The 12,281-nt window shown below is 37.1% G+C and overlaps 1 long non-coding RNA gene across 1 annotated transcript; it reads left to right on the plus strand.

The window, feature by feature from the left end:
• The first annotated feature begins 1,494 nt into the window (after window positions 1-1,494).
• On the plus strand, window positions 1,495-7,276 carry LOC308640156. The gene is made up of 3 exons (XR_014020186.1): window positions 1,495-1,616; window positions 4,554-4,681; window positions 7,178-7,276. It is a non-coding gene; the product is annotated as an uncharacterized lncRNA (long non-coding RNA).
• Window positions 7,277-12,281: the final 5,005 nt, after the last annotated feature.

Here is a 12,281-nt window from a genome sequence, read left to right on the forward strand (position 1 = left end):
GGGATTAATGAAATTTTGGCCTAAAACCTGCAGTCAAAAAGAGGTAAGTGCTTAGTGTCAAGAAGTAACAATAGCTTACTAAGTGCTTTGCCAAGTGCCAGGCATTGAGCTAAATATGTAAATATACATCATCCAAAGCTCATTTGTAGCTCTATGAGGCAGGACTGTCCATCTCCTTTCATTAATAATGAAATTGAGGCTTAAAGGGGAAGGAAGTAGCCCACTCAAGCACACTAAGAACAGGTAAGTTGATCAGAAACCACCTCCCTAACTCCTGATCATGAGACTTTTATCCACTGTGTTGCTCGGTCTCAGGTAACCCCAGATGAGGTCCCATTTTATATGTTCAGTTGTCAATTCTGTTGTTCCCTTCCTAGTCATTCCCTTCGTAGTATGTAGATTTTGCTGTCACTATAGATGCTATAGCAAACTTCTCACATGCTTCTTAAAACACAGTATGGATGGGATCTTAATATGTACAATCTTAAATTATATAATAGCCGTTAGTTTCATTCACAAGTAGCTCTAGAAGGTTCTGACCTACAGTCATTTGCATCTTTGCTGAGACCTAAGCAGGAACACACACAGTGTGAGGTTTTGGGAAGTGAATCCTCAAGCATGCAGCTTAGAGGTGAGCCTAACTGAATCTGCCCCAGATCTTTCGTCACTCTGCTGAAAGGTTAAAACTACGTGGAACCTGGTCTAGAAACCAAGTTCAGCTGTTAGGTTTATATTTTGTGAGAATTTTAGGTAAACTTTTATTTCTATCATTTTTTCATTATATTTAATATAATTGACCAAATCAACTATTATTCCTGTTCCATCTTATAACCTAATGCTGGTCTCTAGGCACATAGTGCTGAAGCCATGAGATTCACTGTGCTCTCTAAAGAGCTTATGTGTATGTGTGCAAGTACATAGAATGGGGTCAGTGTTTGTTGACAAGCTTATGTGATACCTTCATGTGGGTGAGTTTGCTCATTTGTGTTGTTCATATGACTTTTTTCTATTCGGTTAATTGGTGTATCCTGTAGGAGTACTTACTGCAGTAGCTGAGACCACATTCACTTGGCAGATGACTGCCTGTACCACTGTGTATTTCTACTTGTTCATACCATAGGCCCCCCTCCCATTGTTTGAAAAAAGGTGGGGTAGGAGAGGTGGAGATAGCTAGGTTGCTAGCAGTAGAGAGGAAAGCCTGCTGGGAGAGTCCTGTTTCCCAGAGGCCAGGTGCAGTATGTGAGTGCTCCTTATTCCCTGGCATGTGTAGGAGTAGGCTGCTTTTTTCAAACTAGGTTGGATTCTGTTTTCAGTGTTGTAGGGAACTTTTGACGTATATCCTATGGTATGAATTCTTTGTAAAATGGGATAATGCATGTTTGTTTGGTTTTATGTGTATGTTTTTCTTAAAGTGGGGTGAACTATCATTAATCATCAACAATCATGTTGATTTTTAAATTAAGTGCCTCTCATTTATGTTTTGCTTCTACATATAGGTCATGTTCCTTGGGGAGCTGGAAGAAATTTTGGATGTGATTGAACCTTCACAATTTGTTAAAATTCAAGAACCTTTGTTTAAACAAATTGCCAAGTGTGTATCTAGTCCCCATTTTCAGGTTGGTAGTAAAGAGGACATGAGCAAGAGTGTCCTGTAGAACATGAATTGTTTTGGTTTGATTTCACTTGTCTTGAAGGAGATGTAATGAATGACAGCTGCTTTAAAAAAAAAAATATTAGTTTTTGTTTGTTGTTTTATTTGCTGCTTTTTATTTGAATTTTCTCACATAACAGTTCTTAACAGCCACCCTATCTTGAGCACCTGTTGCCTAATGGCTACTGTAATGGTGCCTTCTTGAATTCCTAAATACCCTGCAAGGAAGGCATTCTGTTTTTTGTTTGTTTGTTTGTTTGTTTGAACAGATTTACAGATAGAAATAACTTATCTCAGGGAAATTACTATAACTTATCTCAGGGAAATTACTGAGTATGAAGTGGGCTGGTTGGGTTCTTGAATCTATTAGAAGACTAAATAATACTTAGGAGAAAAAAAATGACCCTAACATTCTTTCTATACTGTGCTAGATGCTTTATGTACATTATTATCCTCTGAGGCTCTTTTCCATTTTTTGGATGAGGTTCAGAGAATGCTTTGCACGAAGTTCCAAATTAATAGGGCATGGAGTTAAATTTTGATCTTAACTGTAGCTTCTTGCTGAAGCCCATGACCTTCACATGGCCTGCTCTGCCTCCTTGTGGCCACTCAGGGAGAACATGGGGGAGGCCGACCTTGACCCCTGCTTTCAATGGTGGAGCCCTTGCTGCAGTGCTATGGAACCCCCATAGGAGAAAAGAAACGAGAGAAAAGAAATGGGAATCAGGGTTGAAAACATGGTTTTTTTAAATCCCCTGGCTGTCTCACTGAAGATCCATCTCACAAACCTAGAGGATTGACTGCTTGTCACTTTGAAGAGATTGTTCAGATTGTAGTTTGCAGCACAAAAGCACATTTCAAATGGAATCATTTGATGGGAACTTTCCCTTTAGTTGTCATTATCCAGCAGAGGCAGAGAGGTTGGCTCTTGCTGTTTTAATTTTTTTTAGCTGTAGATGAACACAATGCTTTTATTTTATTTACTTATTTTTATGTGGTACTAGGAATCAAACCCAGTTCCTCACACATGCTAGGCAAGTGCTCTACCACTGAGCCACAACTCCAGCCCTGTTGTTTTAATTTTTGACGTAGAGATGCATCATTTTGTCAAAGCAGCATTCTTATAAGAATCTAATGTTTGTGCTACAAAGAAAGAGGAAGAAAACAAGTAGAGACCATTACATGAACTATTGAGGTGACATAATACGTATCTGGATAAAAATAGAAAACTGCAGAACAGTATATAGATGATTTGCATATTGCACCTGTAATGCTCAAACATCTGGATTATTCACCATGTTTTTTCTTTTTCATCAGGATGTTCGGTGTAAAAGAGGTCAAGGAACCAGGTTTTCTTTTAAATGGGTATCACTGGGGAGGTTTAAATGATGCTCAGAAGCTTAGAAAGGAGAGATAATGTCTATGGTAGCACAGGCTGCCATTACAAAATAGCACAAATTAAGTGGCTTAAACACAGATTCATTTTCTCATAGTTCTGGAGGCTGGAAAGCTGAAATCAGAGTGCTAGCATGGTTGGTTCCTGGTGAAGTCCTGCTTTCTGGCATGCACATTGCCTCCTTACTCTGTCCTCACATGACCTTTGTTTGGTATATATAGATAGATAATTCATTCACTGCAGACTATTTATTCTCACTCTTCTGGTAGTTTTAAAAATGGTATCTGATACAGCCTCTGTCACAGTTTATATTGGATAGGATCATAGATGCCTCCTTCCCCTACCAGGCTATCAACACCTTAGGGGTAACAAAGTAAGAAAGTTAAGAGCAGAGACTTTGGATCCAGTTACTTGCTAGCCATGTGCCCCTGAGCTAATGGCTTATCTTCTCCAAGTCTTAGTTTCCTCATCTGCAAAATAGAAATAATGGTACCAACTCTGTTGGTTGTAAAGTTTAAAAGGAGTGGAACACTTAGCGCAGTAACTGACATAGTAAACATTCAATAATGATTGCTTTCTCTGTATTCTTAACATTTAGAACCTAGTGAATCCTAGCAATTTTATTGGACCAAGTGAAATAATCCAAATGGAAAGGTTCTGATTTTTCAGTCTATTGATAGGGTCATCTTGTACCATTTTTGTCTCTTGTAAGACATAATTTCTTAATCTGTATGAATTCATAAAATCTAAGATGTGCAACTCAGGCCCAACAGACCAAATAAGAATAGATTGGTAATGTGGTGGGCAGAGAATAGAAATCTAAGAGAGCAAGCTAATGTTGGTGCAGCCAGTGCCTCTGAGTCCAGAAACTAAGCAGCCATCTTTAAGCATTAAGCATCCACAGCTTTAAGCATTTACTAGCAGTATGATTTTGGATAGATTACCTGATCTCTCTAAACCTCTTGAAACCTACTTCTTGGATGTTGGTGAGGATAGTACATTGTACCTGCAGTGCAGGCTCATTGTCTGGCTACAGGAGGTGCTTAGTGAACATGGTTGCTCTACAGGGATTGGCACCTGTGGATTTTCCTGTGCATCTGTTGCTGAATACCAACCATATGCTAGGCCATGTGGTTGCTCTGAAGTATGTGGGACGGGAGAGGTGAGCCAGGAAAGGGGATCTCTAAGATGGGGTCAAGTGATGGGAAAATAGTGCAGTATGCAAAGGTAGTGTAAAGATACTTGGAATGTGAGAGTTGTATAGGGGAAAATGAGGAGTCAGATGAGATGGGTAAAATTAAAGGAGAATATAAATAACAGGAAAAACAGTATTTTTTGCCTTCTCTTAATTGATGAACTACTTTGCAACTTTTAGAGATTTTAAATCCACAAAAAATGTAAAATGTGATTAACATTTAATTTTTACTTTTGATTGAATGATTTTAAAATATTTTTATTTGGAAAGATTATAACTTATTATATCGTTATCTTTTTCTTTTCCCAAAGGTGGCAGAAAGGGCACTCTATTATTGGAATAATGAATACATCATGAGTTTGATAGAAGAAAACTCTAATGTCATCCTTCCCATCATGTTTTCCAGTCTTTATAGGATTTCAAAAGAACATTGGAATACGTAGGTTTTTGATTTCTTTCTCCCCCCTCCTTCCTTCTTCCTCTTTTGCATAATAAAATGTCTTGAATGCTCACTGTGTGCCAAATGATGTACTTGTTGCTAAAGACAGATATATGAAAAGATAAAATTCCTACTTTTAGGAATTTGTGGACTGGTTGGGAGACTCTGAGGTAAATAGATATTTTAACAAAATGGCACTATTTTTACTTGTAAGTCTTTGTGACCTGTCTATGAAGGTATATATTTTTGGGATACTCTGAAACTGAGAGATTTCAGAGTGGGTGATGGGTAGCAGTCCATAAATCTTCCAAAAATTTGGGATGGGAAAATCCCTTTCAGGCAGGGGCCCATCCATCACATAAGAAGACACAAAGATGTAAATGCACCTGTCAAGTTCTGAGACCTGTGAGGTTGGGAGGATTAAGGCTCAGTGTCTTTGGGGCAGGGTGCTGGAAGATGAGGTTAGAAAAGGGAGTTAGGTGGAGGCTGTGGTGTCATACGCCTGTAATGCCAGTAACTCAGGAGGCTGAGACAGAGGATCACAAGTTCAAGGCCAGCCTCAGCTACTTAGCAAGGTTCTAAGAAACTTAGCAAGGTTCTAAGAAACTTAGCAAGATCCTGTGTCAAAATAAAAATATACAGAGGGCTAGGATGTGGCTCAGTAGTTAAGCACCCCTGGGTTCAATCTCCAGTACCCACCCCACCCCACCCCCAGAAAAAAAGAACGAAAGAAAGAGGAATTAGGCCTACATGAATCCTAACTAAGTAGTTGATAAGGAGATACTGAAGGGTTTCAAAGAGGGAAGTCATCTGAGTAGATTTGCATTTTATAGCAAGGTCTATTTTTAAACAACTCAATTATTAGACATATTCTATGGGGGGGGGGCTTTAGAATCTTCAAGAAATTTAATCCAGCCCTATGAATATTAAATCATTCTCTATTTGAATTGCTTTACTTATTTTATATAGAACAGAAGGAAAATTTAATATAGAATTAAATAATTGATAGATGTATTTGTGCGTTTTTAAAAAATTTGCATGTTATTGTAAAATATCACATTTCTTCATTTTCAAACTTGCCAAATTTGAAAATAGTACTTGCAGAAATAAAGGAATGGTAAACCGTTGAGTCTTATTATATCTTGAGGACCTGGAGAGTAGTGTTTGGGAATGTCTGTTACTGCTCAGCATTTGGTGCTTCTCCATCACTCCCCTTGAGAGGAAGGTCAATCTGGAACCTTAATGACCGTAAGTTTTCCTTTTAATGGATACAGGACAGACACTACTCAGCAACTACTTTCTTATAAATGTTTTGAAAAAAATCAGACTTATGGTTTTTTAATATATTAATTTTACCAATGTCATCTTAGTAGTATTGAGAGCACATTTGTTGCAAGATGGAAATAACATTGTATATTTTTGTGAAGGGTAAAGCTATTTAGATTCTAGTATGAGGCTGTCAAACCCATCATGACACAGTTCTCACATTGTCCAAGAGCTTATTCTTCCATTAATAAGAATTGGTCATGGGCTGGGATTGTGGCTCAGCGGTAGAGTGCTCGCCTAGCACGTGCGGGACCCGGGTTCGATTCTCAGCACCACATAAAAATAAAGGCATTTTGTTAAAAAAGGATGGGTCATAATTGTGACTGTTTGTTTAGTTTTATATGTTATATAACTAACAATGACCATCACCACCATCTTGCCAGTTATCTGTCTCGTCAGCGTCAGTATTGGATCAGCAAAGGAGCTGAGCAGAGTAGATGGATTATTGATACAAATCACAACTGGGAAAATAAATGAACATTGAGTATGAATGTGTGTGTATGTTACATATATACATAGATGTTTGCGTATATCTGTGTATATAATTTGTTTTCATGGGAACAACTTCTGATTTTGATTTTATGTATATTAATACTTTAAAATTTTTTGTAGCTTCAGATCTCTAAGGTTAGTCCTACCATCGGTGTTTATTTTTAGGGTGAAGTTGCTGTATTTTATTTATTTTGGGTACTGGGGATTGAACTCAGGGGCATTTGACTTCCAGCCCTATTTTGTATTTTATTCAGAGACAGCACTGAGTTGCTTAGTGCCTAACTTGTGCTGAGGCTGGCTTTGAACTTGTGATCCTCTTGCCTCAGCTTCCCGAACTGCTGGGATTCCAGGTGTGCACCTCTGCTCCTGGCTGAAGTTGCCTTTTGGTGAAACAAAGTTATCAGGTGGCCATGGGTACCAGTAATTAGAAGGGTAAAATTAGATTTTTCTCCCCTACTTTTTCCATCCCCCTCAGAAAGATCTTGCCTTGAACAGTAAAGAATTTAAATCCCTTTATGTGGAAGTGAACTATAGGTCACTTCTAGTTGTTCCAACTATAAAGGGATGAAAACAGTTTGCAGTTGAGCTCATTCAGACAAAAGTTGTGCTTTCGTTTTCTTCATTCAGCATCCCATTATGTAATACTAACCAATATGTTCCCTTTTCTCTGCTTCACAGGGCTATTGTGGCGTTAGTGTACAATGTGTTGAAGGCATTTATGGAAATGAACAGCACCATGTTTGATGAGCTGACAGCCACATACAAGTCAGATCGTCAGTGGTAACTTTTTAAAGCTTTTTTGTCTGTAGTGCATTAAACTATTGAGTTATTTCCTTGTTCTTTACTGAAGTTGCCTAGTTGTACCAAATCATAGCCAGCACACTTTTGTTTATTTAGATTTTCATTTTTGCATGCTCATTAGCTGTGTCATTATTAGTGTGCCACTGAATAATAAAGCTTTCTGACAGTTTCATTTTGATAAAGCCTGCTTTCCTCCCTTCCTTTATTTCAGTTCTGCCTCAGGGTTAAGAGCCTGGCACATAACTGGTATTTCAGGCCCACATAAGGAGACCATCAGGTAGTTTGCCATCTGGATTCACTCCCATTCCTAACTTTCTTGGACTAGAATTGGGCTGATATTGTATTTCACTCCAGCAGCAGGAAGGATGAAGCTTCCTGCTTTTTTGGTGCAGATCTTACCTCTATTCTAGAATCCAACAAATTCATTACAATTTAAAGGCAGTGAGAAGAATGTGAAGGTTCATAATCTGTATTAGATGAATCTTAATATGTTTGAGACCATAAGGGAGAAAAATTAGTGGACACCTCTATAGTAGATGCTTATGGCTTAGTAAAGCCTTTCTTGACTTCCTTTACACAATTCTCCTGTTTTGTTATTTGTTGTCCAATATGTCCAACTTTCCAAAAGACATAAATAGGAAAATTAAGGAGTCTGGAGAACTCTTAGTAGTTTGGGCCTCTGATTTGACTTTGACCACCAAGAAGCAAATGTAAGCTTTCTAGATCACAAAACCATGGATTTCAGAGGTGCGTGTGAATGTTCATACCCAGGACCTTACTGAACCTCCTGGATAAAAGCCTGCATTTCCTTGCTTTTTTGCTTTGCCTGATTTTGAATGTATTACATGTGTTTTATTGATAAAAAGAGCAGTGAGGGGAAAGATTTGGTGGCAGAGGGCAAAGTACCATTGTATTGATATATTTTTTTTTAAATCACCAGGGATGGGGCTTATGAAAAACAAGTTTATTTTAGAATGTGGCAAGTATTAGCAACTAGCAGAGTCTGAGATTTTTTTTACCACAATATTGGGATAGATATCATTTATAGGATATGTTGTGCCACACTTGTAATGTAAATAACTTTTTCCCTTTTTCATTGGTGCATTATAATTATACACAATAAGAGATTTGTTGTTTCATATTTATATACGCAAATAACTTTATATTGCTCTATTAGCAGTTGTTGCAAATCATTAAATTTTTAATGACTCTCCATGCCCCAAACATAAATTGAAATCTTTTAAAAATGATAGCTAAGGGCACATTTTAATACCATGATACAACATTAAAGAGTGTGTAGTGCATAGCATTTGACTTTTAGAGCAACAGAAAGCTCATTATTATCATCCTACTTGAATAAGGATTAAATCTATATAATCCTGTCAATAATATTGGAAGGGCTGAGGGTGTAGCTCAGTAGTAGAACACTTGTCTAGCATGTGCAACACAATCTATTCAATTCCAGCATGCCAAATGAAAAAAACAAGTATGAAGAACTTATTTCTAAAATATTAAAATTAATTGGCTCATATTGAGTGAATAATGAAACTTTCATTACCACTTATGATCTAAACTAAATAGTCAAATCTCTTTAAAAGATGAGAATTAACCAAGGGGAGCAAGAATAACTAAATTTTGATAATCTGGCATAACAAAGTGAATTTTTTTATAGTGAGTAGACTTTCTTAATGAGAGAAAGATTATTTATTTATTTACTTACTTATATTTTTGGTACTTAAGAACCCAGGGGTGCTTAACCACTGAGCAACACCCCCAGTCCCCTTTAGAGACAGGGTCTTACTGAGTTGCTTAGGGCCTTGATAAGTTGCTGAGGCTGGCTTTGAACTTTCGATTCTCTCCGGAGCTCCTGGGATTATAGGCATGTGCCACTGCACCTGTCTGAGAAAGATTATTATTATTATTTTGCATTTTAAAAAATTTATTTATTTTTGCATTACAATTCTTAATACAACATTATACCATAATTTATCGTATCTCTGATTATATATAAGGTATGTTGACATCAAATTCACATCTTCATACATGTATTTTATATAATGATGAGGGTCTCCTTTCACCATCCATGCTATTCCCCTTCTCCCTCCATTTCCCTCCCACCCCTATTCCCTATCTAGAGGTAATCTTCCTCCTTTGCTCTCCCTCCCAACCCCATTTTGAGTCACCTCCCTTATATCAGAGAAGACATTCGGCATTTGGTTTTTTGGGATTGGCTAACTTCACTTGGCATAATCTTTTCTAATGCCATCCATTTCCCTGCAAATGCCATGATCTTATTCTTTTTTATTGCTGAGTAATATTTTATTGTGTATAAATGCCACATTTTTTAAACCCATTCATCCATGAAGGACATCTAGGTTGGCTCCACAGTTTTGCTATTGTGAATTGTGCTACTATAAACATTGATGTGGCTGTGTCCCTGTAATATGCTGTTTTTAGGTCCTTTGGGTATAGTCTGAGAAGAGGAATAGCTGGGTTAAATGGTGGTTCCATTCCCAGTTTTCCAAAGAATTTTCATACTGCACCAATTTGCAGTCCCACCAGCAGAATATGAGTGTACCTTTTTCCCGCATCCTCGCCAGCACTTGTTGTTTGTCTTCATAATGGCTGCCACTCTTTCTGGAGTGCCGTGGTATCTTAGAGTAGTTTTAATTTGCATTTCTCTGATTGCTTGAGATGATGGGCATTTTTTTGTATATTTGTTGATTGATTGTATATCCTCTTCTGAGAAGTGTCTGTTCAGGTCCTTGGCCCATTTGTTGATTGGGTTATTTGATTTTTTGGTGTTTAACCTTTGAAATTCTTTTGTATACCCTAGAGATGAGAGTGCTATCTGTTGTGTGAGGGGTAAAAATTTGTTCCCAGGATGTAAGCTCCCTATTCACCTCACATATTATTTCTGTTGCTGATAAAAAATTTTTTACTTTGAATTCATCGCATTTGTTGATTCTTGTTTTTAATTCTTGTGCTATCAGTGTCTTATTAAGGAAATTGGGGCCTAGCCCCACGTGATGGAGATTAGGGCCTACTTTTTCTTCTGTTGGATGCACAGTCTCTGGTTTAATTCCTAGATCCTTGATCCATTTTGATTTAACTTTTGTGCATGGTGAGAGAGAGGGATTCAATTTCATTTTGTTGCATATGGATTTCCAGTTTTCCCAACACCATTTGTTGAAGATGCTATCCGTTCTCCAGTGCATGCTTTTGGCACCTTTGTCTAATAGAAGGTAGTTGTAGTTTTGTGGGTTAGACTCTGTGTCTTCTATCCTGTACGATTGGTCCACCAGCCTGTTTTGGTGCCAGTACCATGCTGTTTTTGTTACTCTTGCTCTGTAATATAGTTTAAAATCTGGTATAACGATATCACCTGTTTCACTCTTCTAGCTTAGAATTGCTTTAGCTATTCTGGGTCTCTTATTTTTCCAGATGAATTTCATGATTGCTTTTTCTCTTTCTATGAGGAATGCCATTGGGATTTTGATGAGAATTGCATTGAACCTGTATAGTGCTTTTGGTAGTATGGTCATTTTAATAATATTAATTCTGCCTATCCATGAGCTAGGTAGATCTTTCCATCTTCTAAGGTCTTCTTCTATTTCTCTCTTTAGGGTTCTATAGTTTTCATTGTAAAGATCTTTCACCTCTTTTGTTAGTTGATTCCCAAGTATTTTATTCTTTTTGAGGATATTGTGAATGGGTTAGTTTTCCTCATTTCCTTTTCAGAGGATTTGTTACTGATACACAGAAATGCCTTTGATTTTTGGATGTTGATTTTATATCCTGCCACTTCACTGATTTCATTTACTAGTTCTAGTAAAGTATCTTAGTAGAGTTTTTTGGGTCTTCTAGGTATAGAATCATATCATCAGCAAATAGTGCTAGTTTAAAGTTCTTCTTTTCCTATAGATATTCCTTTAATTTCTTTCTTCTGTCTAATTGCTGTGGCCAGTATTTCAAGAACTATGTTGAATAGAAGTGGTGAGAGAGGGCATCCCTGTCTTGTTCCAGATTTTAGAGGGAATGCCTTCAGTTTTTCTCCGTTTAGAATGATGCTGGCCTGAGGCTTAGCGTAGATAGCATTTATAATGTTAATGGCTGGGATGAATCCACTTGATCATAGGGCACAATCTTTTTGATATGTTTTTGTATCCGATTTGCCAGAATTTTATTGAGGATTTTTGCATCTATATTCATTAGAGATGTTGGTCTGAAGTTTTCTTTTTTTGAGGTGTCTTTGTCTGGTTTTGGAATCAGGGTGATATTGGCCCTGTAGAATGAATTTGGAAGTACTCCCTCTTTTTTTATTTCCTGAAATAGATTGTAGAGTATTGGAATTAGTTCTTCTTTAAAGGTTTTGTAAAACTCGGCTTTATATCCATCTGGTCCTGGGCTTTTCTTGGTTGGTAATCTTTTGATGGCTTCTTCTATTTCCTCACTTGATATTGGTCTGTTTAAGTTGTGTATATCTTCCTGACTCAATCTGGGCAGATCATATGACTTAAGGAATTTATCAATGCCTTCACTATCTTCTATTTTATTAGAGTATAAGGTTTCAAAATAATTTCTAATTATCTTCTGTATTTCTGTAGTGTCTGTTGTGATATTGCCTTTTTCGTCACGTATGCTAGTAATTTTGGTTTTCTTCTCTTCGTTAGCATGGCTAAGGGTCTGTCAATCTTATTTATTTTTTCAAAGTACCAACTTTTAGTTTTGTCAATTTTTTCAATTGTTTCTTTTGTTTCGATTTCATTGATTTCAGCTCTGATTTTAATTATTTCTTGCCTTCTACTGCATTTGCTGATTTGTTCTTCTTTTTCTAGGGCTTTGAGATGTAGTGTGAGGTCATTTATTTGTTGGCTTTTTCTTCTTTTAAGGAATGAACTCCATGCAATGAATTTTCCCTCTTAGTACTGCTTTCAGAGTCCCAGAGATTTCGATATGTTGTGTCTGAGTTTTCATTTAC

The sequence above is a fragment of the Spermophilus citellus genome (assembly GCF_964194105.1).
Source record: "Spermophilus citellus genome assembly, contig: SCAFFOLD_149, whole genome shotgun sequence".
NCBI lineage: Eukaryota > Metazoa > Chordata > Mammalia > Rodentia > Sciuridae > Spermophilus > Spermophilus citellus.